The sequence below is a fragment of the Suricata suricatta genome, chromosome 17 (assembly GCF_006229205.1).
Source record: "Suricata suricatta isolate VVHF042 chromosome 17, meerkat_22Aug2017_6uvM2_HiC, whole genome shotgun sequence".
NCBI lineage: Eukaryota > Metazoa > Chordata > Mammalia > Carnivora > Herpestidae > Suricata > Suricata suricatta.
Genome location: NC_043716.1, coordinates 40,247,290 through 40,253,606, shown reverse-complemented (window position 1 = coordinate 40,253,606; position 6,317 = coordinate 40,247,290). Strand labels below are relative to the sequence as shown.

Sequence of the window (6,317 nt, the reverse complement as noted above, 5' to 3'; positions counted from 1 at the left end):
CTGCTGTCTGGTCACTGGCTTCAAGGGCAGGGTGCAGGGGTGACCTGACAGAGTCAGTGGGGAAAGACTTGGAGTCTGCTTGTTTGCCCTTCTCTCTAGAACCTCTTGCCGAAGCCTCCATGGGCAACATAGCTTCACATTGTTCTGTGTTGTTCTTGTGCTTCTGATTCTGTTCGTTCACCTTGGATGATCAAACCACTAAGGACTCTGAGAATTTGAGGGAACAGATAATATTTTCTCCCAGAGTGCATTACCTTTGGGAATCTGGGGGTGATGATCAGCCTTTGCATGATTAGAGTGAACCCCTGACCCTAATAAGGGGTCACCTTACATTTTTTTTTAAGTGTTTATTTTTTAGACAGACAGAACATGAGCATGGAGGGGGCAGAGAGAGAGGGAGAAAGAGTCTGAAGCAGGCTCCAGGCTCTGAACTGTTGGCACAGAGCCTGACACGGGGCGTGAAACCATGAGCCGCAAGATCATGACCTGAGCTAAAGTCAGATGCTCAACCAACTGAGCCACTCAGCGCCCCAGGGGTCACCTTGTTATGACTATTCACCCTAGTCATGCAAGGGTTTATCATTAGACGTTGGGGGTGACTCTCCCACCTTGAGCCCTCAGCCTCCCCCCAGGTTAGAGAGGACTTTTCCTAACTCTATCCAGGGCTCTGATAGGAAGCAGGCTGGACCTAGGTGCAGAAGCTAGCCTTCCTGGGGTGCTTGGGTGGCTCAGTTGGTTAAGCATCCAACTCTTGATTTCAATTCAGGTCATGGTCTCATGGTTAATGAGATTGAGCCCCACATGGGGCTCCACACTGATAGCATGAAGCCTTCTTGGGATTTCTCTCTGCCCCTCCCCCGCTCATTCTTTCTCTCTCTCTCAAAATAAGCAAACTTTAAAAGTTAAAAAAAAAAAAAAAAAAAGTGAATCCCTGCACAGGCCTTGACTGGATTCCCGGAGCCACCAAGCCTGGAGACATAGGCCTCATCCAAGAGCTCTCCCCTGGCCCCACACCCTTCTGTTCTTGGTCAAACTGCTAGAAAATGCACTGCCCTTTATGGTCTCCCATGTCCTCACCTCCCCACGGGTGACTCTAAATTCACCAGCATGTTCATCATCCCATCCAGCGGGGCCACCTGTCCATCTCTTGACTTCTTGATCTATTCTGCAGGCCTTGGTTCCCCCTCGTTCTTTCCTAGGTGTCCATGTCACCCTATGAACCTCCAGTTATCACCCAGAGGTAAGTGATCCAAAAGGTGGCATCGCCAGAGACCACTCTTCCAGGCTGCAAATCTGTATAGATTTCTGTGTATCCTCTGGAATATCTTGCGGGCACTTCATCCCTCAAGACCCAAAATGATTACCATCTAGTTATTCAGTCTAGAAACTAGGGCATCAGCCTCAACTTCTCTTTCACCTCCATATTCATTTGCTCACCTCTCCCTGTCCGTTCCACTTCCTGTATCTCTCAGATCTGTCTACCCTTCTCCATTGCTGGCATCCCCATCCTATTCAAGGCCACCACCATTACTCAACTTCTACCAAGACTTCCTAAAACTGGTCTTCCTGCTTGCACCCCTGCCCCCTCAGTCCATTGTGCACACAGCGACAAAAGGACAAAAGTTATCTTTTAAAAAGGAATCTCCTGGGGCGCCTGGGTGGTTCAGTCGGTTAAGCTTCTGACTTCAGCTCAGGTCAGATCTCACGTTCGTGGGTTCGAGCCCCGCGTCGGGCTCTGTGCTGACAGCTAGCTCAGAGCCCGGAACCTACTTCCAGTTCTGTGTCTCCTTCTCTCTCTGCTCCTCCCCCTCTATGCTCTCTCTCTGTATCAAAAATAAATAAAACATTAAAAAAAAAACTTTAAAAAATGAATCTCCTGGGGCACCTGGGTGGCTCAGTCAGTTGAGCGTCTGACTTCTGCTCAGGTCATGATCTCACAGTTTGTGGGTTTGAGCCCCACATTGGGCTCTGTGCTGGCATCTCAGAGCCAGGATCCTGCTTCCAATTCTGTGTGTCCCTCTCTCTCGCTGCCCTTCCCCTGCTCATGATCTGTCTCTCTCTGTCTCTCAAAAATAAATGTTTAAAAAAATTTTTTTTTATTTATTTTTTTAATGTTTTATTTATTTTTGATACAGAGAGAGACAGAGCATGAGAGGAGGAGGGGCAGAGAGAGAAGGAGACACAGAATCTGAAGCAGGCTCCAGGCTCTGAGCCAGCTGCCAGCACAGAGCCTGACACGGGGCTCGAACCCACGAACGTGAGATCTGACCTGAGCCGAAGTCGGAGGCCCAACCGACTGAGCCACCCAGGTGCCCCCAAAAAAATTTTTTTTAAAAGAAAGAAATCTCCTGATTTCTGTACTAACAACTTGCATGACTCTACAGGCCTGGCCCCTGCTTCCTGCCTTCCACCTTCCTTCACCCACCCAGCTCTTCCTAATCACCCACAAGCGATCTCTTTTGTTCTTCAAATATGCCTACCACCGGGCCTTTGTACTAGGTTCTTTCTGCCCCAGATGCTAATCCCTCAATTCGACCCATAACTGGTTTTCGTAACCTTCGGGCTTCAGCTTCAATGTCACCTCATATAGACTTTCCCTAACAACCTTTTCTAGGGAGGCCGCCTACATCTTGTTTTTATTATTTGTTTATTTGTTTATTGTCTATCTCCCCAAGTAAAAGACACTTACGCCTTATCTGCTTGTCCCTTACAGTAATCCCAGCATCTTTTAAAATGCGCTGGCACACAAATTTGCCACTCAAGAAACATTTATTGAATGAGAGACTAAGTATGGCTGTCAAGGCCCTGGCAGGCCGGTTGCCCCTGCTGGCCTCTGTGCGCGCCAATGCCAGCAATGCCGGCCATTCAGGTATCAAGACACGGCACACTCCCTTCCAGGGCCGGCATGCATTCCGCCCATGCGCTTAACCCTTCCCTGCGCCTGGGTGTTCCTCTTCACCTCACCGCGTAGTTAATTCGGGCCTCCCCTTAAAAGATCATTTCTTCGGGGTGGTGGGGATCTTCTCTGACCCCTTGACAAAACATCTCCATGCCATTTGTTCCTTTTTTAATGCGTTTATTTTTAAGAGAGAGAAACAGAGCATGCGTGGGGGAGGGGCAGAGAGAGGGAGACAGAATCTGAACCAGGTTCCAGGCTCTGAGCTGTCAGCACAGAGCCCGAGGCGGGCTTGAACCTATCATGACCTAGCCGAAGTTTGATGCTTAACGGCTTCACCGACTGAGCCACCCAGGTGCCCCCATTTCCTTTTTTTTTTTTTTAATGTTTACTTCTGAGAGAGAGAGACAGAGACAGAGAAAGCAAGCGGGGAAGGGGGCAGAGAGAGAGGGAGACAGAGGATCTAAAGCGGGCTCCTTGCTGAGAGTGGAGAGCCCAATGCAGGGCTCAAACTAATTAATCAGGAGATCATGATCTGTACCAAGGTCAGATGCTACGCCAACTGAGTCATCCAGGCGCCCATGCCATCTCTTTCTTCAGCAGCCCAATGCCTTCGCAGTCTTGCTTCGCCCACATCAGGCTTTGCTGGGGTGTGAATTCCACTAGGACAAAGTTGGGGTGTCTCTCTGGCTCGCTGCTGTAATGCCACGGCCTCACTCAGAGCCAGACCAGCACAGTCCTTCGTCTTTGTTCACTGCTTGATGCTACCTGTGGAGACGAGCATGTTCCCATAAAGGTCACCACCACAGAGCAGCCCAGGCCAAGGGCTGGATGAACAGAACGATCAGTAAAAGAGTTGGCATGAGGATGGCCATGGGTGGGAAAGTGAGGAAGTATTTAGGTAAACAGAGAGGAGAGGAAGGCGTGTGTAAATTCCTCAGGGCACATATACTGGGCATATTTAGAGACTAGGAAACAGATCAGCACCACTGGTGTGAAGGATTCCTGGTTTACACTTCAGAGGTTCCTGAAGACTTGGCTGCACTCTTTGGCAAGTTCAATGACCTTCAGAGTCTCCACCAGCTGGTCCCACAGTACCTATAACATAAACCAAACTTAACTTGTCACATCTCCTCGAGTTCTCCATCTTGGTTAAAGGTGTTTTCAGGGCCTCTTTGTCCTTTACCCCCATAGACCCCAATCGATAATAAATATCTACAGACTCCGCATGCCAGAGTGATTCTACTTAAAATTCAGATCTGGTCAGGGGCACCTGGGTGGCTTAGCTGGTTAAGCCTTAGACTCTCAGTTTCAGCTCAGGCCATGATCTCACCGTTTGTGGGTTTGAGTCCCGCGCCAGGCTCTCTGCTGTCAGCAAAGAGCCTGCTTTGGATCCTTTGTCTCTCTCTCTCTCTCTCTCCTCTCAAAAATAAACAAACATTAAAAAAATTAAAATCTGCTCATAGGATTCCTTCCCCTTGAGGACTCCTCATGGCCTACAGGGTTTAAGTCCGTATTACTAAACACGCCTTTAGTCCTCTTACCGTCTGACCTGCTCATATCCTGCTGCTTCCCCACTCCTTCCAGTCCCCAACTAAGCCATACTCCTGAACCCTGCTGTTTAGGATGTCCAGTGCCTTCCTAATCTCCCACTATGAAAAGCCTTTACTGACCAACTGTCTTACATAATTTCATTTATCTTCCTGGCCACCCCATCCCTGTGTGTCTCTCTGTTTTTAACAGTGTTTGGCAATTATTTTCCTGCAGTTCTATCCTATAAATTGTGAACTTCTTGAGGAAGCACAACTGTCGTATTTCATCTTTGCATCCCAGCACAGCGCACTGCAAGAATTCTTACAGAGCACGTAAGAATAACAGCTAAGACTTATAAAGCACTTACACTGAGCTAAGAGTTTTCACATGCACTGACTTGTCAGTCCTCACAAGGACCTAATGAGATAGGTATTATCATTATACCCAGCGACAAGAGGAAACTGAGGCAACAGAGATCTCATTTATTTGCCCAAGTGCGTTTTTCAAGGCCACAGATTTAAATTCAAGTCTGACTCCTGGTCTTAAACACTTAGGATGACTGTCTCAATACATGTTTGCTGAACACTAAACAGCCAGTTTATGGTCCCAACCAAGTATGTGATTGAAGAATTCCCTCGTTTAATCTTATCTTCTAGGAGGAGAGGGCTGTCAGACACCCGACCCAAAACTCCAGACCTAGAGAATAAACGAGACAGAAGTGCTAGCCTGGGTGTCGGTGGGGCTAGAAAAGGCCCTTTCATCCAGAAGGTAATGCGGGACTGAGAGAGCGCGGATATGGGCACACCCCGGGGGGAGTAGCGCTGGGTCGGGGGAAGGGTCTGGCTAGTGCCCGGCAGGCTATCCGAGAGGTGGGGGGTCCGGCGTGGGTTCCGGAAGCAGGAAAGGCGAGCAGGTGTGGGATCTAAATTAGGCTGAGGGCGGGGAGAGCGCTCCGCTCAGAAGGGCACAGCTCGGCCTCCGCTCTCAGTGAGGACCCTCATCTGGGGTGTTCGTTGGCTCGCAGGCCTGGAGTGGGCTGAGACCCGCCCAGAAACAGGGGAACGGAGGCTCAGACGAGCCCCGCTGGCTCCATAGGTTTTCTGCCCTGAGGTGCTAAAAGAGCCCCACTTCAACTCCGGCCTCTTCAGAGAAGTGGCTGAACGCTTCGGGGTAAATGCCGGAGTGCGGACGCCGGGGAACGGCGCGGGGCGGGGGGGCGAGGGGGGGCAAGAGCCAGGAGCCCCGAGGGAAGGGCGGGGGAGCCTGGGCCGGAAGGCGTCCCAGGCTCGGCTGGGAGCCGGCGCTCTCTTTCGACGCCACCCGCTGCCCCCGCCCCGGACCCGGCCGGGACGGCACAACGTCTCCGCCCCCAGCGCACCGCGCACCTCACCTTGAACATCGCTCCACCCACCGCCATCCTATTGGGCCGACCGGACCGAGGCGAGGCGGCGATTGGCCGAGGCGGCTCCCCAAAGCCCCGCCCATCTCCCCGCCCCCGTCCCCGTCCGCCGGTACTTTGGACGGCGGCGTGGCGCCCCTCCTCCCCGCCCGGTCCCCGCCCCCTGGAGCAAATGCTGCCGAGCTGCGGCCGCGGGGCAGATGCACGCGCTCGGGCCCTTCTAGCAGGCGCGAGCAGTCGCTGGGCGCGCGAAAGCGAAAGAAGGAAGAGGAAGGGAGGGCGGGGGCGGGGTGTTGAAGAGGGGCGGGAGGAGGAAGAGGAGGAGGTTGGAGCGCGCTCGCGCTTGGCCTCGCGCCCGCGCGGAGGGAGGGGGAGAGGGGCGCGCGCGCGCACGCTCGCGTTCTCGCTCGCTCCATCCATCCATCCTCCGGTCGCGGCACGCGCGCGCGCTCCGGGCTCGCGCCGCACCCCCCGCCCGGGAGAGGCGGG

The 6,317-nt window shown here is 52.5% G+C and overlaps 1 long non-coding RNA gene across 2 annotated transcripts in view; it reads right to left on the bottom strand.

Moving 5' to 3' along the window:
- Positions 1–3,358: 3,358 nt before the first annotated feature.
- The window catches only part of LOC115281438, a 4,052-nt gene continuing 1,093 nt past the window's right edge, over positions 3,359–6,317 (bottom strand). For both annotated transcript variants that reach the window (XR_003904306.1, XR_003904307.1), the window contains exon 3: positions 3,359–3,994. This is a non-coding gene — a long non-coding RNA (uncharacterized LOC115281438). The remainder of the gene's footprint in view (positions 3,995–6,317) is intronic.